Consider the following 23016-nt stretch of genomic DNA (forward strand, 5'->3'; position numbering starts at 1 on the left):
TGGGACAACTGAGAGGGCTCCAGATCAAACAAACATCCCTTTTTTTCTACCATGCAAACTTTCTCAATAAATTATTCGCCCACTTTGGATCAAAGCCTGTTTTTGCAGCCTGTGACCTAAAAAGCAAATAGCAACTCTTAAACATGAAAGCCCTCCCCCCCTGCCTGGGTCGGCTTTATTACTCATTCCTTCCCCTTACAGTTATTCTGTTGTTATTTTCCTCCTCTGCTTGTTAGATGGCTCTACCAGTCTCGACCTGCCCCAGGAAGATGGGACAGAAGAAATGCTTCACTTGGGGCCCTAAGGTGAGTGAGGAAGTCAGGGTAGGGGAGAAGCCAGCACCCTGGGAACCCAGGAAACAGGGCCAGGCCTGTTTGGCAGCTCCCTGGCCGGCCCTTTTGCCAAATGTCCTACTGGGAATTTTACCAGTGAAGGGAGTTAATGCCACCCTGGGAGGAGGGGCCAGGTGGCCCTACCACCACCAGGGCCCAGGACTGTTTGCAAACAGAAGCCTTAAGGAGACCTACTGACAGCTTGCCTAGGCTCAAAGCTTAGGGCTCCTCTCCTAACAACAAAGGTAAGATGGCAGGTCAGGCATGCCCACTCACTCAGCCCCTCCCCATCCCCTTTGGCAATACTGAGTGCAAACATGACATCCCCTGGTGACCCCCTGCAAACTCAGCCTCTGGGTGAAACTTTGTTCCAGAATCCTGCAGATGAGCAGGGTGGGGTGTGTGCTAAGTGCAGGGGCAAGGTTTAGAAATCTGCAGAGACCAGAGTGACTGGCTGCAGCGTGCCCTTGGCAATGGGCAAAGGAGAATATGGCCTTTCCCACCCCCCATCAGCCCTGGGCGTGAGACTTGCGGTGGCTAAGATGGTGAAAAAAAAAAAGTCAAGTGCCCCGGCGGGTGGCAGAGGCTAGGAGGTTGTGGGGGGTGGGGAGGAGGGAGAGATGGCACGCGCCTCCAGTCTGCCCCTGGAGGCAGTCCGCGGGACCGCAGGCTGGAGGCGCGCCGGCGTGATTCCTACCGCGGGAGCCGGGAGGAGGAGCCGGAGGTGGCAGCGGGGGGCTCTGGCCCAGGCGAAGGAAGGGCTAGAGATGGTTCAGGCCGGGGGCGGCGACGGAAGGTGGACTGGACACCTCGGCTGGAGGAAGGGATTGGGTGAAGCGGGTAAAGCCCCCACGCTCCTTGGGGAGTGGGCAGTTGTATATATGGTGAGGAACTGGGTGTGTGTGTGGGGGGGGGTGTCCTGGGCCACTGGAAGGTACAGTGAAGCCTTGCTGCCTGTCTTGCAGACATCCCCATCTTGACAAAACAGCTACCAATCGCCAAGCCGACCCCCCTCTCATTCCTTGGCCTGGAGAAGAGGGTGTCTCAAGGCCCAGGGATAGGCGGGAAGGGACCAGAGGGAGCCACAAGTCTGCACACAGGCGGGGAGGAGGCGGGCGGGAGCCGCTCCGCAGGCGCAGGCGAGTGGGTGGGAAGGAGGGAGGGAGAAAGGGAGAGAGGAAGAGGGAAGAGAGGAAGGAGGTGAGGCCGGGAAGATGCCACTGCCGGGGGCGGGGCCGGGCCAGGCCGGGGAACCGGGAGAGGGACTGCAGCGGTGCTTGGTGGGGGCGGGGGCTGCAGTGTCACTCATTTGGGGGTCGAGTGTGTAAGTCTAGACTGGGGCCGCCACTTGCCTACATCTTCCCGGTACCACCCAGGTCGCAGGGGCGGAGGCGGACAACCGGGGACTGCAGAACTGTCCCCGGAGCGGGACGCGAACCGGCAGAGTTGGGAGAAGGTAAACAAGGGCCACGCCCCCTGCCGTCGCCCCGCGGGCGCGCACCCTCTGCTCCGGCTGCCGCGGGTACATTTCCACTCTCTCAGCGCTTCTTCCCCGCCGGACTCCCGCGTAGCCCTGGAGGGGGGAGCTGCTCCCGACCCAGCCCGAAACCCCCGCGCTGGGGCTGCGCACCCTCTATACTCACCTGGAAAGGGCGTCCCCCACCCCTCCAAAAAACTGTTTAATTTGTGCAGAGCCTCGGCGCCCGGGAGCTCAGCATGCTGCCCCCGCGTGCAGCACCCGCGTGCACCCAGCCCAGAGAGGGGGCTACAGGGCGGAGGCGGTGGCCCCCGGAAGGTGTCTGGGACCCAGCCGGCTGCACGTGAGCCCAGCGCGGGGTCATGTGCACCGGCTCAGCCCGGTTCGTCGCCCGGACGTGCTGCGTATCAACAAAATGAAACTCGGGGCGACAGGAGGGCAGTTAACTCTGGGTCCTCTGAACCCTCGTCCCCGGCCGCGCGACCTCCCCTCGGCATAGGTCTCCCGCCGCAGCCCCTTCTCCCGCTGGAACCGCGGGGCAAGTTGCAGCCCCGGCGCGCCCCCGCCCGCCCGCGCCCCCTTGCCGGTCCGGGGGCGCTTTGCCGCAGTCATTAATAAAGAAGGTCGTCAAACTCACCCTTTCAAAAGTTGTTGTTGCATGCGCCCCTCTCAGCCTCCCCGCAATGTACTCTTTAAAACACGACTGACCAACATGCGCAATCTCTCTCCCCTGTGCTGTGCATCCCCCCTCCCCCCGCGCGCTGGCTTCCTAGAACAGGCAGCCAGCAGGAGAGAGAGGGAGCGAGCGAGCTAGAGAGAGAGAGAGCGAGGAGCGCTGGCAGATCTGTTGCAAAAACACAAAATAACGCTGTGGAGATGCGCAGGGCCCATCGCCGGGGGCTGGATCTTACCTTACTCCGTGGTGCCCTTCCGAGGGGCGCTGCCCTCGGCTACGCGCCGCGGTGGGGGCTGGCGCGGGAAGGATGCTCCCGAAATCCGGAGCTCCTGGGGCCGGCGCGGGCAGGCGGGGGGCGCGCATCCATCCGGGGTCGCGGCGAGGGAGGCGATGGGGCCCGCGGCGTCCCCGGCCCCGCACCCCTGCCGGGGACGGTTCAGCCCAAGAGACCCAAGCCCTTGCCTCCTAGGAGTGGGCGCAAAGTAACTCCATGGACACTACTCACCCGCCCCCCCATAGGCTCCAACTGCGATGGCCGCGGCCGGGACCATTCACCAACCCCCCTGTGTATGTTTCTGTTTCTTTTTAAACCAAGACTTCCTTGTGATCTCTTTAGAAAAAAAAAAAAATGTGTTGGGGTGGGGGTGGGGTGGGGTGGGGTGGGGGCGGGCGGGAGGAGCAAGGGAGGGGGAGTAGCCACTTTTTTCTTATACAGTCGGATCTCCACTCCTGACATCCCCCGTTGCCCGTTCCCCCTCCCTGCGCCCAGTTGTTTGGCTTAAGCAGCGGGTCCAGGTAGCGTTGCAGGCCTCGGGAGGGAGGGTACACTGCCGGGCTGCCGCCTGCTTGCACCTCGAGCCCGGACTCCCCACAGGCTCTGGGGCGCCCCCAGCCCGCCCTGTCCCCAGGGCCGGGCCCGAGCGGCGGCTGCGCCCGTGCAAGTCCCATCAGGTCTGCTCACACTTCACACACTCACCCACATACCCCGCCCCTCCACTCTCTCACTCACACTTTCTGCTCACACCCCGCCCCCTTCTTGCCCCAGACCCGGGCGGTGCCCCCCGCAACCTTAAAAAAAAAAAAAAAGCAAGCTTATACTTAAAAAAATCTTTTGGCGCCATATTAATGACGTACTTAAAATTTGCCATTTCTCCCTGCGTCAAAAAGACGTTTCTTTGCAAATAGCCTGAAGGCGACACTCGCGGAAGGAACGAGGTTTGCAATGAGCACCCCGCTTCCCCGGGCTCCAGCGCTGGGAGACCCTCACCCTAGGCCCTGCTCCTGAATCGCTGGTTCAAAATGCGAATCAAATAAATCGCGTGGCGTTTTACAGCGCCAGAAGTGAGCAGAAAGTGCTGGCAGAAGCGGAGGGGAGGGGCGCGCGCAAGTCTGGGGGAGGGGGCGCGGCCCTCCTCCCCCACCCACAGCAGATGGAAACTAACAAGCCGGGCGGGGGAAACTTGAAATTGTGGGCGACCTACAGAAAGAAAGGGCGTTCCATAGAGGGTCTCTTTCGGGTTCATCGCCCCCTCCTCCCTCCGGGATACCTCCAGGCACCCAGCTCTGCCCTGCATTTCCGGGGGGTGGGGAACCTAGTGATGGGTGGACGGGTGGGTGGCTGCACATCCTGGTCCCAGAGGAGTTTGCCCCGGGGTATCCCCTTCCCCTTGCTTGTCCTTCCCACTCCCCATAAAGGGTTAAAAACCTAGGGGCAACTTCCAAGGGCTGGCACTTGGCGAGGAAGCGGGGCGCCCCTCTCCCCACCCTTCGCCTCCTCGCCCCTCCTCCTCCTCCGGCTCCACTTCCCGACTTGACCTTGTAGTGCACAAACAGTGCGCTCGGATCCTCGCAGTTTCTGGAAGAAGAGCTTGCGCCAGGCAGGCGGACTGTGGGGCGGCTCGCGAGCGGTGGCGGGGCCTTGGGTCAGTTCCCGGAGCCGCGGGCCACACCCACTCAACCCGTTGTGCCCGCCGCGCTCACCTTCTCTCGAGGAAGGAGCATGGCTGGCCTCCTGGATGGGGAGGAGTGAGAGGCAAGCTGCAGCCTTCTCCGGACGCCCCTAGCTGGGCAGGAGGTGGTCTGGTCTCAGGCGGGGTTTGGGGAGGGAGACCTGAGCGCCTGGCCCAACATCCCCAAAGCATCATGGCCAACTTTTTCTTTCCCCTACCTTTTGGCTGCCCATCAAAGATGATCTAGTAATTTTTTTCAGCTCACCTTTGGCTTTGAAGGTACATCGGTGAGTTATGAATGGGCCAGGAACCACCTTCCCTCTCCAAGACTGAAGGTTGTTTTTTCTTTTTTCCCCCTCTGTCCCCTTCCACGGGAAGATAAATACTCAGTTTACATAAGGTGACATTAATGTCACAATTAAGAAGATTTCCTGATGGAATGTTGTGAACACATTTTTTATAGGAGAAATAAACTTAATAGTAAACTCATAACAGCACATATCTTCTGACAGGATTGATTGTCTACACAACAAAAGGGTAGATGAGGATGCTGAAATAAACACTTTTGCAACAAGGAAGAAATAGGAGCTCAAGGGAGTCAGTTCAACATTTTCTTTCCTTGACCTTCATTCACAAAGTCTGGGGTGGTGTGCTTGTCTGGCAAGATTGAGAGGCTGGATATCACCTCCTACTTAGACCTGTCTCTAGCCCTCAGTGGTCAGATGCCCCAAGACCAAGCTCAGTGCCTGGAGACTGGCAGGCTGTGAGCATGTAACAAGATGTTTAAATACTTGGGTTCTAATCCTGACCCTTCAGTTCAGAAGCTGCTTGATGTGGGCAAGTGAATTCATCTCTCTGGTTCTCTTTTCCCTCTTCTGTAGAATTGAGTGGTGGCAGGGTTCCTAAGGCCATGTGTACACATATATAGGTATATATGTACATATAACATGCCATATATATAAAGCAGGGACTGGCTCAAAGTGCACAGTGCACATTAGCACTTTCCCTTGTGCCTACATTTTGGAAGGGTGAATGTGTCCTATGAAAGCTCTTAACACTAAAAAACTGGGGGACAGTGATTTGTGTCTTACCCTCTATGAGGACATATACAAGCTCTCCCAGTGTGGGCAAAAGGGAAAGCCAAGAGAAAAAACTGTGATAGATGGTAGGCTTCATGGTCAAGGTCCAGATGTCTGTCTCAGCCACACATTTGAGGTAGCAGTGAAGGCACCAGTTTACAGTGGTACAGTACAAGGGGACCGCTTTGATTAGGTCTAGTTGCAGAGGATTTACGTGCAGGAGAGGACTGGACAGGCTCGTTTTAGCCATCAGGATCCCATGAACCTCAACAAGCAGTTAAAAAATGACCTAGAGAGATGGAAGAGGGGGGGAATGACCATTTATACAGCACCTGCTGTGTGTTGTACACTGTGTGAAGAACTATCCCATTTTATCCTCATAAAAACCCATTTTACCTATTCAGAAAGCTTTAACTTACCAACAGTCACACAGCTAGCAAGTGGTAGTCCAGCTGATCTTAAAACCTCTGTGTTTTCCATTTTACCACACTGCCAGAAATAAAAAGTATTAGTATTATTGGTTTGATTGCGGATGGGGGCCTGATTGCTGTACAGTAGGTAAGAAAGAATTTCATGGGCAGCACTTTGATTCTGAGGTGACCCCCTGAGTTTGGGTATGACCCGGGTCCCCTAAAAAGTAATTGGAAGATACTTCTTGTTTAGGACTGGAAGCTTCATCAGAATCCTTGGGTTCCTACAGCTTTCTGCTACTGTTTAAGGTTAACCTTGGAAATGTTAACAGAACGATAACCATAAAGCTAATTATAACTCTTTAATGTTTATTAAATTCTCACAAATCATTAACTTTTACAGAAAAAAAGAAAAAAGAAAAGTAACATAGAGTTCTTAGAGATATAAGCACTCATTTTTTCCCCACAAATATTTGTTGAGTGCTTTCTGTATGCCAGGTACCATTCTAGGTGCTGGGGACACAGCACAAACATGACATAAAAATGCCTAGTCTCATGGAACTCACTCTCTAGTGGAAGGAGATACACAATTTCTTTAGAAAGTAAAAAAATATTATATTTAAAGGTAAGTGCTGTGGAGAAAAATTAAGTGGGAAAGGGGAATAACGGAATGTGGGGATGCAATGTAAATGAGGTCCTCAGGGAAGAACTCAACTGAGAAGATGGCTTTTGAGTAAAAGGAGGTGAAGGAGTGAGCTATAGGGGCTTATGGGGCAAGAGCATTCTAGGCCCAGGGTTCCTTTTTTAAAAAGAATTTTGCTCTTTTGGCCCTGGCCAGTTTGGCTCAGGGATTAGAGCGTCGGCCCACAGACCCGGAGAGTCCCAGGTTCGGTTCCCGCTAAGGGCATGTACCTCGGTTGTGGTTCGTCCCCCGCTTCTATTGGAGTCGTGTGGGTGGCAACCACCCGATGTGTCTCTCTCACATCGATGTTTCTCTCTTCCTCCCTCTCTCCCTCCCACTCTATCTGAAGATAAATGCAAAAATGTCCTCGGGTGAGGATAGGAAAAAAAACCAAAAAACAGAATTTTGCTCTTTATTGTTATATGGAACATCTACATGGCTTTCTGAAACAGGTCCATTTTTACGAAGTTGCAGGTGTATGCTCGCTCAGTGCCACAGCCCTGGTGTCACACAGGCGCACTCTACTCTATTTTCTCACACTGTACAACCCCTTCAGTGCTCACAACCCATAGATCAGGAGGCTGGGCAATGGTTCAAGGCTGCGGTTTACTCTGGCATGGGTCCACTCTGAGAGGCTCACTGAGAAGGGCCCACCATATATCATCCCCGTGAGGCCCAGGGTTCTTTTTAAAATTTTTTTTGTTTGCTTGTTAATCCTCATCCAAGGATATTTTTTTCATGGATTTGCAGAGAGAGTGGAAAGGGGGGGGGGGGGGAGAGAGAGAGAGAAACATCTATGTGAGAGAGACACATTGATTGGTTGTCTCCTGCACATGCCTGGACTGGGGCAGGGATTGAACCTGCAACACACATATATGCCATTGACCGAGAATTAAACCCTAAACATTTGGGTGCGTGGGCCAACGCTCTAACCATTGAGCAACACCAGCCAGGGCTAAGCCCAGGGTTCTTAACCTGGACTCTACATATACACCCCCTACAGGGGTCTGTGGATAGGATTCAAGGGGTTTTGAACTAAGAAGGGAAAAAAAAAATCTATCTTTATTTTCACTAATTAAAATTCAGCAAGTTCTTCAATTATGAATGCAGACAGCAAATCAGAGTGATATTAGCAGCACCTGTGACATTGTTGCTAGTAGAAATCACAGATATTTTCATATCACATTATAGTTGTTGAAAATATCTTAAGATATTATACTCATCATTACTTCAAAATGCTGCTAGCTCTTGTAATTTAATGAGTTAATAAGAACCATATATTACTATACACATCAAAAATATTTGAGATTTGTATTTCAATATAATTAGTTTTCTTTATTATTTATGTAACTTATTTTATTAATTTGAAAATATACTCAGAAGGAATCCACAAACATCACAGACTGCCAAAGGAGTCCATGGCACAAAATGAAAGGTTGAGAGCCACCATGTCTACTGAGAGCAGCTAGCAAGTGCAAAGGTCCTGAGGCAAGAATGTGTTTAATATGTGCCTGTACAAAGAAGAGGTATATAGGACATTATTAGAAATCTAGCTTTTGCTAGGAGTGATGTGAAGAGTTTTGAGCAGAAGAGTGGCATGAGCTGCTCTTATAGGTCACTCTGCTGCAAGGTGGAGGACAGACTGAAGGAGGAAAAGCTGGAGCAGGAAGACCAGTTAAGAGGTCACTGAAATAAACCAGGTAAGAGCTGATTTTAACTTGGACTACAGTGGTATCAGTGGAAGTGATCAAATTCTGTATATATATATTTTTTTTTAATTTATTTTTTTTTATTCTCACCCGAGGACATTTTTTTTTTAATATATATTTTGTTCAGATAGAGTGGAGGGAGAGAGAGAGAGAGAAAAACATCAACGTGAAAGGGACACATCGAGTGGTTGCCACCCACATGACCCAACCAGGGCCGGGGACAAACTGCAACCGAGGTACGTGTCCTTAGTGGGAACCGAACCCGGGTCTCTCCAGACCGCAGGTCAGAGCTCTAACCGCTGAGCCAAACCGGCCAAGGCAAATTCTGTATATATTTTGAAAATACCTCTGACAGGATTTGTCAATGGGGTTTGAGGAAACAAGAAGTCAAAGATGAGGACAAGAGTTTTGCCTTGTGCCAATGGAAAGATGGAGTTGTCATTAACCAAGATGGAGAGAACTGTGGAAGAAGTACATTTTAGGGGAAGACAAGGAGCTCAGTGTTGGACATGTTAACCTTGAGATGCCTGTTAGACATCTAAGTGCAGTCATCCTGTAGGTAGCTAGAAACTGCAGCCTCAGTTCAGGGGCAAGATCTGGGCTGAAGATACCATTTGAGAGTGGTGAGTAGGTAGATGGTATTTAAAGATATAAGGCTGTTGGGGCCCTGGCCGGTTTGGCTCAGTGGTTAGTGCATCGGCCCTTGGACCAACGAGTTGCGGGTTTGATTCTGGCCAAGGGCACGTACCTTGGTTGTGGTTCTTTCCTGGCCCTGGTCTGGGTCATGTGGGAGGCAATGTGTCTCTCTCACATCGATGTTTCTCTCTCTCCTTCTCTCTCCCTCTTTCTCCTTCCCACTCTATCTGAAGATAAATAAAAAAATATCTTCGGGTGATGATTTAAAAAAAAGATATAAGGCTATTTGAGATCACTAAGGAAGTGAGTGTAGAAAGAGAAGTGGCCCAAGGATGGTACCCTTGGGCACTGCAAGGTTAGGAGGAATCAGCAAGATGTTCCTAAAAAAGTATCCAGCTATTTCTCCAAAGAAGAGATACAAATCGCTAATAAGTACACAGAAAGGTGCTCGACATTACTAATTATAGGGAAATGCAAATCAAAACTACAGTGAGGTACCACCTCTTACTCATTAGGATGGCAACGATAAAAACACGCACACCAAAAAACAGAAAACAACATGAGTTGTTAAGAATGTGGAGAAATTAGAACTCTTGTTATTGTGGGTGGGAATTAAAATAGTACAGCCATTCCTCAAAAAATTAAAAAATAGAATTACCATATGTTCCAACAATTTCATTTCTGGGTATATTCCCTCAAAATTGAAAGCAGAGTGTTGAAGAGATATCTGTACACTTGTGTTCACAGCAGCATTAATCACAATAGTTAAAAGGTGGAAGTAACCCAGGTATCCACTGATGGATGAATGGATAGCAAAATGTGGTATATACATTCCATGGAATATTATCTGTCTTTAAAAAGGAAAGAGATTCACCCAGCCGGTGTGGTTCAGTGGATTGAGTGTTGTCCCATGGACTGAGAGGTCCTAGTGTGATTCCCAGTCAGGGCACGAGCCTGGGTTGCGGGTTCAATCCCAGGTTGGGGACGGCAGGATGTGCAGGAGGTTTCTTTCTCACATTGATGTTTCTATTTCTCTTTCCCTTCCTCTCTTTTTAAAAAATCAATAAAAAGATAATTAAAAAATAATAATAATAAAAAGAAGGAGATTCTGCAGTATGCTACAGCATTAATGAACCTTGAGGTCCTTACGCTAAGTGAAATAAGCCAGTGACAATATAGTTCCCCTTGTATGAGATATCTAGAGTGGTGACATTCACAGAGACAGAAAGTAGAATGGTGGTTGCCAGGGGCTGGGGAGAGGGGGAAATGGGGAATTATTGTTTAATGAGTACAGTTTCAGTTTTGCAAGATGAAAGAGTTCTGGAGATGAATGGTGGTCATGGTTGCACAACAATGTAAATGTACTTAATATTACTGAACTGTACACTTAAAAATAGTTACAGTAGCCCAGGCGGTGTGGCTCAGTGGTTGAGCTTAGACCCATACACCAAGAGGTCACCGGTTCAATTCCCGGTCAGGGCACATGCCCAGGTTGTGGGCCCGATCTCCAGTGGGGGACATGCAGGAGGCGGCCAATCGATGTTTCCATCTCTCTCTCCTCTCCCTTCCTCTTTAAAATCAATAAAGAAAAAATAATTAAAAGTAAAAATAAAAAATTATAGTAATAAAATTCATGTTATGTGTATTTTACCACAATAACAAAATTGGTGGGGGGGAAAGTTAAAAAAAAAAACAAAAAACAGCAGCAGCAGCCAAAGAGGTAGCATAAAGAGAGTTTCAGGGGGAAGGAAAGCCATATGTCCAAAACTGCCAAGGGGGCAGGTGAGATAAGGGCTGACAATTGATCATTAGGTTCCTCCAGGTTGAGGTTGCTGGTGATCTTTACAGCAGTCATGTCAATAGAGTGACATGAGCAAAAGGTTGATTGAGTGGGTTCAAGAGAAACGAGGAAAGTTTATAGTTGTTATAGCTTGCTCCAAGATTCTACCTGAAAATGAGATGCCCTCTGTGTTTCTATGTTTATAGAGATGGATAATCATGTACCTGTAGAAATTCAATTCAAATGACTTTTGTTAAGGATCTTCCAGGTGCTAGGCATGGTAATGGATGCTACAGACACTGTGGAAAATAAAACACATTCACGGCTTTCCAAGATTTCACAATATAGTAAACTTACTAGACACATTAGATACACACAAAGTGATATACATGGCTAAATATACACAGTAAGCCCGGGCATCAGTTTTTCCAGTATAATAGACAATGTGGTTAAAACTGTGGGTTCTGGATTTGGGCAGTCTTGGGTTTGAGTCCTGTCTCCACCATTCATCAACTCTGTGATTTTGCACAAGCCAGTTAACCTCTCTGTGTCTTAGTTTCCTCTGTAAACTAAGGATGCAATAATTTTCAAATTTTCATGTCCCTGGAATATTTGTTAAAAATGCAGACTTTTGGGACTCATCACCAAAGGTTCTCAATGGACAGGTCTGGAGCAGGGCTCAGGGATCTACATTTTTTAACAAGCACCTGGCCATGCTTGATGCCCTTTGCCTTGAACAACACTTTGCAAAAGACTGAGAACTTATCCACATGATACCTCATTGGCCTGGCATTCAGTAATTGCTCATTTAACAATAGCTGTTTTTCCAGGGGTCATTATTGGAAACAAAAATTCTTTCTAATAACTTGCAATTTATGTCCAGAAGCAGAAGTCCAGCATACCCTGAGCACGCTAAATTGAGAAAATAGCACAAGAATCATTCAATATTTATTCATCGAGTATTTACTGAGTGCCTACTACATTCTAGTCAGTATTTAAGGGTTGGAGAGACAGAAAATATCTGACTCAATAATTTGTCTGAGTCGTCAAGGTAAGCAGAAGCTCCAAATGTAGTTTGCCATATTTTCTAACCGCCAACCTCTGTGCCAGGTGAGAAGTCCTATGTTTAATCACTAGCTGCTTGAGGTCGTACTTGTCCAATGATAACACATCATTGGTATCTTAAAGTGCAAATTCTGACTCACTTCAAGGTCTGGAGTGAGGCCTGAGAGTCTGCCTTTCCAACAAGCTCCCAGATGCTGTTGATGCTGCTGGTCCACAGATCACACTTGAAATATCACAGGTTTAGAGGGTTAGGAAAATTGGATCACTTGCCCTTACTGTTAGAATTCCCGGAGAAATCTAGGGAATCCTGAAGGGAAAACATAAAATCTGGGAAGACTGCACAGACGCAGGTGTGGTTTGCTCACACTTTCTTTCGTCTCCTCTGTTTCTGGAACTCAATCCTTATCCTCGCACATATAGTCAATGGCAAGAGGGGCCTCCTCTAAGGGAGGAAGAATGTCATTCAGTAAATATTTGCTGGCTTCCTATTCTATGCCAAGCCCTGCGCAAAGCACATAATTTGGCATTGAAGAGAGGACAAGTCCTGAAGTTTCTGCCTCCTAGGCTCCAGGCAGGGGCTGCAGAGGGGACTTGGGATAGAGAGAAAAGCTGCCCGAGGCTGTGTGTGTGGCTGGAGACACTGTCCTGGCAAGATCCAGCCTTGGCTCTTTCTGGTGCACTGTAAATGCATGCCTGGGAGAGGCACCCCTATGGAGCCTTTGCCAACTGGTTTAAGATGGTACTGACCAGCACCAGGAGAGGTCTGGATGATGTGCCAGCCGGGCCACCTGTCCCTTCTCAGACTCAGACCCAGCCCAGTGGCCACAGATGGCAGAAGGCAGTGTGGATCCCTGGGGCCTCCAAATGCCTCCCCGGAAACTGGCAGCAGACAGCAACTCCAGCCAAGTCAGAAGCCAGCTTGATCAGAATCAAAGTGTGAGACACCTCATTCGGAGCTAAGGGGCCTGGCCTAATCCAAGAACCACCACGAACCAAAGGCACTGGCTCCAAGTCAAGTTGAACAGTTCAAGCAAAAGCCTTTCACCCTTTCCCAGGGTTTCTGATAAAGCAAATCTCCCCTCATCTGGCAGTCTCTCAGAGACCCTTCTCATGCATTTACTGATGAGTTCATAGTAACACAGGAGGTAACTTGATTTTATTAAAAATAGCACGCATTTGCCCAACTGGTGTGGCTCAGTGGTCGAGCGTCGACCCATGCACCAAGAAGTGCCGGTTCAGTTCCCGGTCAGGGCACATGCCCAGGTTGTGGGCTCCATCCCTAGTGGGGGGCATGCAGGAGGTGGCCAATCCATGTTCTCTCTCATAGATGTTTCTATCTCTCTCTCTTCCTTCCTCTCTCTCTAAAATTAATAAAGGAAAAAAATAGCATGCATTAACAAGCACCTACACAAACAAGGCTCTATCTTAGAGCAGATTTGTCTTCAAGGAACTTAGGTCCTTTTAGGAAGATAAGTCCTTAAGCATATGCAGTATAGTCAAGGTTAAACAAGCCATCCTGGGAGCCTGTGGGGTGGAACAGTTAAGAGAGTTTCTCGAAAAGGCCTATAATGAATGGCCTGCATATAGATGACAATTCAGGTAAGATGGGAGTGTGGAGAATGTTCCAGAGAGATGGGTAGTGTCTGCCTGGTCCACAGCAATGCAGTGGGATATAGAACTTGGTGGAATATAGAACTAGCTGGTTCTAGGATTATTCCTGAAGAAGGAACTGCCCATTGTACAGGAATATATATTAGTAAGCTGCCTGTGGGTGAAGGGTGAACCCTGCAAAGTCCCCAAGTTGAAGGAGGAGATGAGGGCATGCAGTCTACGTCCAGGAATCTATCCCAGAGAGACCCTCAGATGTGGCACAACAAGATCTATTTAAGAACGTCATTACAACATTGTTTGTAACTGAAAAACTGGAAATAGCTTGAGTGTCCATCACTAGAAAACAGGTCAAATAAACCACAGTGCAAAAAGAAGAATCGCTGTGTGGTTTTGTGTGTCTGGTGTACACACAAAGAACCCTAATAAAAGTGTTAAGTGAAAAGCAATTTTCAGAATACACAAATATTGAATCATTTTATTGTATACTTGAAAAAAGAAGCATGTTTCAGGCTAATATGCACAATATAATTCATTTACATTAAAAAATACCTATAAAAGTCTACATTTTTATCTCAACACAGACACACAGATATATGTAATTTCATAGAAAAAACAAAGTGTTGGAAAGATACCCATCAAACTGATGGCTGGTCGCCTGTGTCATTGGGATGGGGGAGGTGTTGGGGTAGGGGCTTTAGAGGTGGAGAGGGAGAGTTGACTCTGTGGTTGTTGGAGGAGCCCCAAGAAACCCTTTCCATTTAGGCAGTGCTGGTTGCCCTCCTAGACTTCTCCAGTGACGGAAACATTGAAAGAAGGGATGTGCTCCCCGAGCCCAGTGATTGGCTAGAGTGTCATCCTAGAGGGCGGGAGCGAGAAGGCTGCCCTCTAATTTAGCCCAGTGCTGACTCTGGGGTGGCCTGGAGCCTATCTGGCCCTTTTGGGCCCCAGTGTCAACGTCCCTCTGGGCTTCTCTAGCTGGCCCAGCCTGAGATTCCAAGTTCATTCCAGAGCCTTCCCATGGAGGTGGAGATCCAGCGGGGCATGGAAAAGCCTCACTTGGCCTTTGGTTTGCTGGGACTTGGGCCTGGGCCAGACTGGGACTGGTAACCAGTGTGGGAAGAGAGAAGTTCTGAGGAGCATGGCCTCCTGGGGGGCTCCCTCCTCTGACTGGTGAGTACCATTTCTTCCCAACACATTTGGCTTGAGGATAGCTGGCCCATCCTGGCTCCTTTAGGGAGGAAATGTGGGGATAATTTATTACCTGGTGGGCCCTAAACAGTTAATGAAACTTACTGAGTGAGAGCTCTGGGTGGGTGATAGAGGTAGAGACGGCTTGAGGCCAGGGCTTGAAGGGCTTTGGGCCTAGGGACGTTGGTGTGAGCTGCGCAGGGCTAGCTTCAGGCTACAGAGATGTGTTAGATGAGGGCTCTATTCTGAGGATACTGCAGGATGGGAGAGGGGCATACATTGGGTTTGGATGGGGTTTAGTAAGTGGATGGGATCCAGGCTCAGCGTGGAATCAGCAGCAAGGCCAGCTGGCCCCGAGATGCCTCGCCCCAGTCAGGGCTTCCTTAATGGTGTCCTGCCTTGTCCAGCCTCCCTGCTGGGAAGTACTCCAGGGTGCAAGGTGGTTGCCTTGGGAGCCTCCTGTAGGCACTGGTGAGCAAGCTGTTCCTCCCTTAGGGCTGTGGACAAGGTGACTTGTGAGCCTGGGCTGGCCTCGGGTACTATAACTGATGGACAGCCAGGACCTGCAGCTGTGGCAGGTGGCAAGCTTCTTCCAAATGTGCTAAATCTCCAGCCAGGCCCTGGGGAGAGGCTTGGACAGGAACTGGCGCAGGATGCATGTGCAATGGAGATGCTTGAAAACAAGGAAATTCTTGTCAAGCTGATCCCCAGCTAGGCCAGCTCCAGGCAGATTATCCACCTAGTACAGTTTCTCTAAAAGAGTTCTACCAAAGAAGAAAACCCTGAATTACCCTGGCATCCAGCTGGGACAAGAGAGGCAGATTCCTTGGGGGACAGACGGGACTGTAGTAGGCACTGAGGGCTGCTCTGGAGAGCCTGTTATTGGGCATCTAACTTCTTACCTCCCTGTTTCCCAGCTGCCCACAGAGTTAAGGAAAGGCCAGCAGCTCTTAGGTGTCTGGTCCTCTGGCTGGCCAGGCTGGGAGGTCATGCCCAAAAGAGAACAGGCACCATTCTTGCTGTGGAAGACCTCACAGCCAAGGTGGAGGTGAGGTTCCTAGACTGGAAACAAGATGAGGTAGGACATGAGTCAGTGCTGAAGTGTCTGCTTTGGCCCTGGTGGGGGATGGGGGAGGAAAGGAGGGAGCCAGGAAGGGGAAAGAGAGCACACATATGTTTGCATGTGCACATGTGCATTTGTGTGTACCCAGGTGCGTGTGTGTGTGTGTGTGTGTGTGTGTGCGTGTGTTGTGTGTCTACATGTGCTCACGCAGGTCTGATGTCCCACTCTGGAGTCTCCATCTTCTGGGCTATCTACCCAGATAACCTAAAAATAATTTTCACTTAACTTTAAGATTTGATGCATAAGTTGCTTGCCCAGCAGATACACTTTTCTGCCCACACTTTATCTAAGATCGAGATAAAATGAGTCTGCATTATTTATGCATACACAGGATGGCTAGTAAGCAAAAGGCACATCAGCACAGCCTGGATTTGGCTGGAAAGTCCATATAAAATTGGTCCCTATGTGGATAACAAAGTTGGAAGTGGGCATGGATTGGCAGTGGTGGCAGTGATGGTAATGGTGATGATAAAAAAAAGGACCCGATATGGCTACTGGGGATATCATCAGCCCTTTATCTCACCCACACATGACATAGAATCGAGCACATGGCAAGCACTCATAGAATATTTATTTAATTGATTTGGAGATATTGAAAAAGAATGTCCACATATGTGACACATGCAAATATGAAACTAGATGATTGATTATTCATTGTGGGCAGAGGGCTACCAAATGATAGATTGAATTTAAAGTATCTTTTTTTAAATCCTCACTGAAGGATATGTTTTTTGTTGATCCTAGAAAGAGAGAAAGGAAGAAGGAGAGAGAGAGAAACATCAATGTGAGAGAAACATTGATTGATTGCCTCCAGCACACACCCCAACTGGGGATCAAACCCACAACCTGGGTATGTGCCCTGACTGGAAATCGAACAGGCAATCCTTCAGTGCATGGATGATGCTCTAACTACTGGATCACACCAACCAGGTTTGAGATTGAATTTAACAGTCAGTTTGTTAGAGCCCAGCCGGTGTGGCTCAGTGGATTCGGTGTTGTCCTGTGGACTGAGAGGTCCTGGTTCGATTCCCAGACAGGGCACATGCCCAGGTTGCAGGCTTGATCCCCAGTAGGGGGCATGCAGGAGGCAGCCAATTGAAGTTTCTTTTTCACATCGATGTTTCTATCTCTTTCTCCCTCCCTTCTTTTATCTCTAAAAAAATCAATACAAACATTAAAAAATAAAATAAAAATAGCCTGGCTGGTGTGGTTCAGTTGTTGAGCGTCGGCCCATGCACCAAGAGGTCGCTGGTTTGATTCCCGGTCAGGGCACATGTCTAGGTTGTGGGCCCGATCCCCAGTGGGGAGTATGCAGGAGGCGGCCAATTGATGTTCTCTCTCATCAATGGTTCTATCTCTCTTTCCCTCTCTCTTCCTCTCTCTCTAAAAATCAATAAAGAAAAAAAATTTAAGTTAAATTAAATTAAAAGTCAGTTTATTAGATAGATAGCTGAGGGGGGATACAATGATCAGATTGAAAGATTAAAGCCATGGAGGAATGTATCATTGATAAATACCTTGTTGATATTTGATAAAGAGGTAGATAGAGAGACAAATTGTGGCCAGGTGACAGGTCAATAGATCCTTTAGGTAGATAGGAAAACAGAAATAGAGCAATAGTGTGAGAAAGACAAGAGGATGAGAGAGAGACACTGTGGTAGGCAAAATAATGTCCACCCCTCCGAGATTCTATGCTGTGTTCCCCAGAACCTGGAATGGGATGTACTTACATATATAATTTGCAGATATGATTAATTTAAGGATGTTGAGATGGAGAGATTATCCTGGTTATCCAGGTGGGTCCAATCTAGTCACATGTCCTACCACTGACCTCTTTTTCACCGTGTTCCAGCCTCCTCTGCCTTCTTTTCAGTTCTTGCTCATACCAAGCTCATTTCTACCTCAGGGCCTTTGAAGTCACCGTTTCCTCTGTCCCTTTTTATCACTCAGATCTCAGTTCAAGTGAGATTTGCCTTCCTGCTTCCAGATTTTTGTCCTGAAGCCTTGAGTACACTCTGTTCTTGGGAACTGGGTTGGGGCAATGGGATGTCCAAGCTCCTAGCCTGCTCGGGCTGGCACTATCCCCAGCCCTGGGTCCCGCCCAAGGCTGTGGGATGGAGCAGTGCGCATGAGTCATCAAGCCACAGACACAGTCCCCTTGTTGGAGGGACCTGAGCAGTTATGTTGTGGCAAACTCACAGGGCCAATGGCCCAATTGAAAGGGAAGTTTAGGAATTTCCCCAAGTCATTTAGGCTCACACAGGGCCAGGAAGGGACTGGAGAGTGGAGGAGCTGGGAATGGCCTGTGTGGATGATGCTGTCATCTCTCTTTGGTCAGTTCTGTGTCCCTCCCCAAGAGGTCAGGCTGTGGAGGACTAGAAGGCTCATCCCAGTCTGAGAGGGGCTTGGCACCCCTCAACTATTCCTCCATTCACCTTACATTGACTGAGCCCCACTGTGTACCCGGTCTGTGCTGCCCTACTACAGGTCAGACCCTGCCCTGAGGAGCTTGCAGTCTAGTTGGGGATGTAGGCTGGCCAGCAAACCTTACAGCTCTACCGGATAAGGGCTCAGCATGGGGTTACACGGAGAGGTCGCACTCGACTTTGGCTGCGTGGAGCAGGTGATGGACTGGACGGTGGTGAGAGGGCTTGCTGGAAGGGACGAGGTGCAAGGGTATTCCGGGCAGCAGAACCAGCCTGGTGTGGCCATCTCCTGGGGCTGCCATAATGTACGAACCACAAACTAGGTGGCTTAAGACAGCTGAAATGTCTTCTCTCACAGTTTTGGAGGCTAGAAGTTTGAGATCAATGTGTTGGCAGGGCCACATTCCCTCAAAGCCTCGAGGGGAGGATCCTTTCTTGCCTCTTCCAGCCTCAGGTGACTCTGGCATGCCTTGGCAACTCCATCTCTGCCTCCATCTCCACATGGCCATCTTCCTTCTGTGTCTGTGGTGTTCTTCATGTGCACCTGTCTCTGTCCAAATGTCCTTCTTACGAGGATAACTTAACTCAATTCAATCTGCAAAGACCCTATTTCCAAATAAGGTCACATTCAAATTAAGGGTATTAGGACTTTGATGTATCTTTTTGTGGGCACGTAATTCAACCCATAACAGTTGGCAAACAGTTGGACGGGCATGGGGCTCAGGGCAGAGCTCTCCACCGTTTGCCACCTAGTTACTCACAACCTTTGTGCACATTTCCCCGGTGGCTCCCTGGCTCCGACACCTGCCTGGCGTGTCCCCTCCAGACTCTGGCTCCCACAGCTTTCCTTTCTCAACCAGCAGGCCCACCTCTTCAGCACACGCTCTCAGGTACCGACTGGAAGTGCCGGTCCTTCTAGACTCTCACAGTCTGAGGGCTCATTTAGTCTACACACAGTGCCCAGATGGGCATCTTTTCACCTGTCCCCTTCAGCCTCCTCCCTGCTCCGTACTAAGCCCAAGATCAGGGAACCAGAGGCCTTGAGTCCAGCTGCTCAGCCATTTCCATATTCCTTCCTCACCATCCCTGCCCAGCCTTCTCACTGTGCCTGGATGTCCCCATGAATGGCACTCATCACCTCGCAGGCAGCTCTGACTACTAGATGGTCTCCCTTGCTCTGGCCACACTGTCCCACGAGCTCCCTGGGAGTTTTAAGGTCTCCCTGCTCCCACCACGTGGGGCCCCATTGAACCCCCTTGGCCCTACCAGTGACCAGGACTGCAGTGGAGCCCTACTCACCTGAGGTAATTTGCAAAGGGCCCCCTGACCCACCCGCCCTGGGTCAGCAACTCCACCTTTGGCAAGTCTGGCAGCCTCTACCCCTGATAAGGGCAAATGCTCCAGAGGGGAGACTCTGCCAGGAGTAGCTGGGCAGGGACTGGTCTCCGGAGCCTGACAGCCTGGTAATATCTCACTCAAGTCCTATAGGAAACTTGCCACCTGGGAGCAGGAGGGGCCGAAGAGAACAGGCCATTCTGTAGAGCCTTGTCCAGAGGTACAGGCTGTGGAGGGGAAGCTGAGGGCAGACCCAGTGGCCCAGCCTTGCCCAGACAGAGGTGCGCTGGGGCGCCAGGATGTGCACCAGGCTCAGCCTCTTCCTTCTCCCCCACCGCCCTCCTTTGTTCTGTACCTCCCTGGCTGAAGAATGTCCGTCCGCACACTCCCAGCCACTGGGCTGTTAGTGGCCTTTGGACTATGGAAAGACTGGGGCCTCCCGGGCCCCACACCCAGGCTGACGCTCACAGGGAGTAGGGAGAGACCCAGAACTGTCATTCCCTGGGCACAGTCCCACAGTGTCCTCACCCGGCCAGTCCTATTCTGCCTTTCTCCAGTGGGAAGGAGCTGTAGGCAGGGAAGAGGCGGGCCCTACCTGGTCCGAGGCATTGTGCTGCCCTTGGCACTCAGTCCCACATGTGCCATAGGCCTCATACTCTGTGTGGAGGCCCAGGGCGAGGCTGGACTGCCGGGGCTGCTCTTCCTTTCCTGCCAGAGGGACTGGATGGTAGGATGAGGGGGGTGCTCACCATAAAACCCCAAGGGTCCCCAAAAGGCTCATTTAGAAGGGAGAGCCATCCACATCTAATAAGGAACTTATTTCAGTTTTGCTTTAATCAAGTCTAGCTCAGGGCTGCCCAAAATAAACAGGTAACAGAATCCAAGTGTCTGCAAGGATATTTTGGCTCCCGGGGCCTGGGGGTCCAGTGCAGGCTTAGGTGGGGGTCAGGAGGGTAGCCTCAGCCACTGCACTCAGATTCTAGGCCCCCTACATCCACCTCAAGACTTCAGCTCAGGCCTGGCACCTATTAAGTCTTTAGGCTAATGAAGCCTCTAAAATCCCCACTCTTACCAATCCAGTCAATGCCCACAGAGCAGATAGGAACAAAATCCTTTTTAGATTAAGGGTTTTATGCAAAATTTCATGGTGCCCCAGAGACGGTAAGGATTGCTTAAGGGTTTGGCTAAGCCTGGCTTTCAACCTGCTGTTCATGGGAGGGAAGACATGTTCAGGCCTGGCCTGTGCCTGTGTTGGGGGTCCATTCAGTGGCCTGGGTAGCTGGGTTGGCCTTTTCCCCTGGAATTGTCTCCTTGCTTGGTTACTGAGGACAGCGAAGTTGGGGGCTGCCTCCCCTCCAGGAAGCATACCCTGTTAGTGACTCCACAGGCCCCTCATGGGCTTGGTCCTCTGCTAAGTGTGGTTAAAACTGCTGAGCTCTCATTGTCCCCTTCCTCACAGGGGAAGAGGGAGACCACGCAGGGCATGGCACGGACCCTGTGGCCCACGGCTGACCCGAGTGTGGCACCAGTGCCGGGGCAGGAAGGAGCATACGGAGACGCCTGGGGCGCCTTTGGAGCAGGGCTGGCTGCCTTTGCTCAAAAAAGGTAAATACTCAGCTCCTGCTCTGCAGGAAAATCCTGCTGTTTCTACTTTCCTCATTAAGCCCTCGGAGGCCATCTGGAGAATGTGAGGTGTGATCTGCTTTATCGGGGAACGATCCCCAAGCCCAGCAAACCCTGGACTTCTAAGTATTTTCTGGAGGTCCTTGTGCAGCATCAGGAAGGAAGAACACTTTCTCCTCCACCCTATTCTTGATTTCTCTGAGGAGCTCATCCTTCTCTTGTCTACCTATGGGCCATAGCGCCCAAACCTCAAAGCTATAGTCTAACAAATGGTTAACGCCTGCTCCACCACTTGGTAGCTGTTTAATCTCTTTGGCTTCATTTGCCTCATGTATATAACAGAAATAATAATAGTTCTTATCTTTTTTTTTTTAATCCTCACCCAAGGATATTTTTCATTTGTCTTCAGATACAGTGGGAGGAAGGGTGAGAGAGGGAGAGAGAAACACTGATGTGAGAAAGACACATCGACTGGCCGCCTCCTGCACAACCCCTACCAGGGCCAGGGATGAACCGCAACTGAGGTAGGTTCCCTTGTCTGAAAGTGAACCCGCAACTCATTGGTCCATGGGTCGATGCTCTAACCGCTGAGCCAAACTGGCCAGGGCAGTAGTTCTTATCTTAAAGATCATTGTGAGGGGCTGGCACATAGTGAGTGCTTATAAACAACGGATGGTACGATTATCATTGTTGTTATCGGTGAGTATTCCTTTTTAACCTGCTTCTCCTCTTCTGCCCCTGTCCTCCAGCCCTCTCAGTCGAGATGCGTTGGCCTTCTGAAGCCTCTGCAGTCTGAACTGGGGAGGCTGCTCAGGTTATGCTCCCCGGTGAGTGGGAGACAAGGATGTGTGTCTGAGCATCCTGCATCCTTGGCCATAAAGCTAGAATGAGTCCTCCAGGGACCCAGGATGTTCTCACTTTGGTCACCGTCCACACTCTTAATGCAAGGGGATTTCAGGAATCAGCATTTTTGTGGTAGAAGCCAAAGCCAAGAAACAGAGAGGGTGAGAGAGTCACCGAAGGCCACATAGCAAGCTCAGGACAGAGCTGAGTGAGAGCCCGGTGGACCTGCCACCCAGCTGTCCCCTCACCTGACTCAACAGCTCTCGTTTCTTCAGAAGCCTCACTGGAAGCCTCCCTCTGGAGCTTTTCTGGTCAGGGAAAGCAGCAAACAAAGTGTAGAGCCAGCTCCCTGGGCCTGGAGCCCTGAGCTCCCAGGGCAGACCCACAGGCCGACGGAGACGTTACCGGAGCTGATGATTCAACTTCCTGCCTCTTAAGAGCGCCCAGACCACAGAGGTTTTCTTGCTTGGAGGAGGGGGCATCTCCCTGCAGAGGGCCAGGCAGAGTGGGAGAGGCCCTACCACAAACCACAAGGACTAGGCAGTGCTTGGGGCAGGCCCTTGGGGGCCACACTGGAACCCTGGCCTGAAGTCTGTGTCTTTGGGTTAATGATTACCAGCTAAGTGCCCAACTGTCCTGGTTTGCCTGGGACTGCTCTGGTTGTAGCACCAAAAATCCCACATCCCTGGAAACCCCTCAGTCCTGCAAAAACCAGAACAGTTCGTCACTCTATTACCACCCGTGTTTTGGTATGACATGACTTACCACCTCAGTGACTCTGGAAGTCCGGCCGCAGGACAGCACATTCTAGAATAGTGAATTGGCAAACGATGGCCTGAGGCCTGATCTGGCCCTCTGCCTATTTTTGTGCAGCCCTTGAGCTAAGAATAGTTTTTTATCTTTTCTAATGGTTGAAATGAAATTAAAGGAGAATAATATTTCATGAAATGTGGAAATTATATGAAATTCAAATTTTAGTGTTCATAAACAAAGGACACAGCCATGCCCATTCATTTGCATATCGTCTCTGGCCACTTTCATGTTACAAGGCAGGGCTGAGTAGCTGCAACAG

The 23016-nt window shown here is 50.1% G+C and overlaps 1 protein-coding gene, 1 long non-coding RNA gene and 1 pseudogene across 7 annotated transcripts in view; 1 reads left to right on the plus strand and 2 right to left on the minus strand.

The window, feature by feature from the left end:
* Positions 1-22240, minus strand: part of JADE2 (jade family PHD finger 2) — a 68689-nt gene extending 46449 nt beyond the window's left edge. For 2 of the 6 annotated variants that reach the window (XM_036281835.1, XM_036281833.1), the window contains exon 1: positions 4301-4389. The gene's annotated coding sequence lies outside the window, so the exon portion shown is untranslated. Of the gene's footprint in view, positions 1-2446; positions 2552-2720; positions 2807-4300; positions 4390-5932; positions 6003-22192 lie in introns of those variants that run through there. The other 4 variants (XM_036281830.1, XM_036281834.1, XM_036281832.1 and 1 more) reach the window with 4 other exon arrangements.
* On the plus strand, positions 1043-2090 carry LOC118643627. The gene is made up of 3 exons (XR_004962015.1): positions 1043-1216; positions 1709-1788; positions 2025-2090. It is a non-coding gene; the product is annotated as an uncharacterized LOC118643627 (long non-coding RNA).
* Positions 7143-7271, minus strand: LOC118616683 (annotated as a pseudogene).
* Positions 22241-23016: the final 776 nt, after the last annotated feature.

The sequence above is a fragment of the Molossus molossus genome, unplaced genomic scaffold (assembly GCF_014108415.1).
Source record: "Molossus molossus isolate mMolMol1 unplaced genomic scaffold, mMolMol1.p scaffold_m16_p_4, whole genome shotgun sequence".
NCBI classification, from domain to species: domain Eukaryota; kingdom Metazoa; phylum Chordata; class Mammalia; order Chiroptera; family Molossidae; genus Molossus; species Molossus molossus.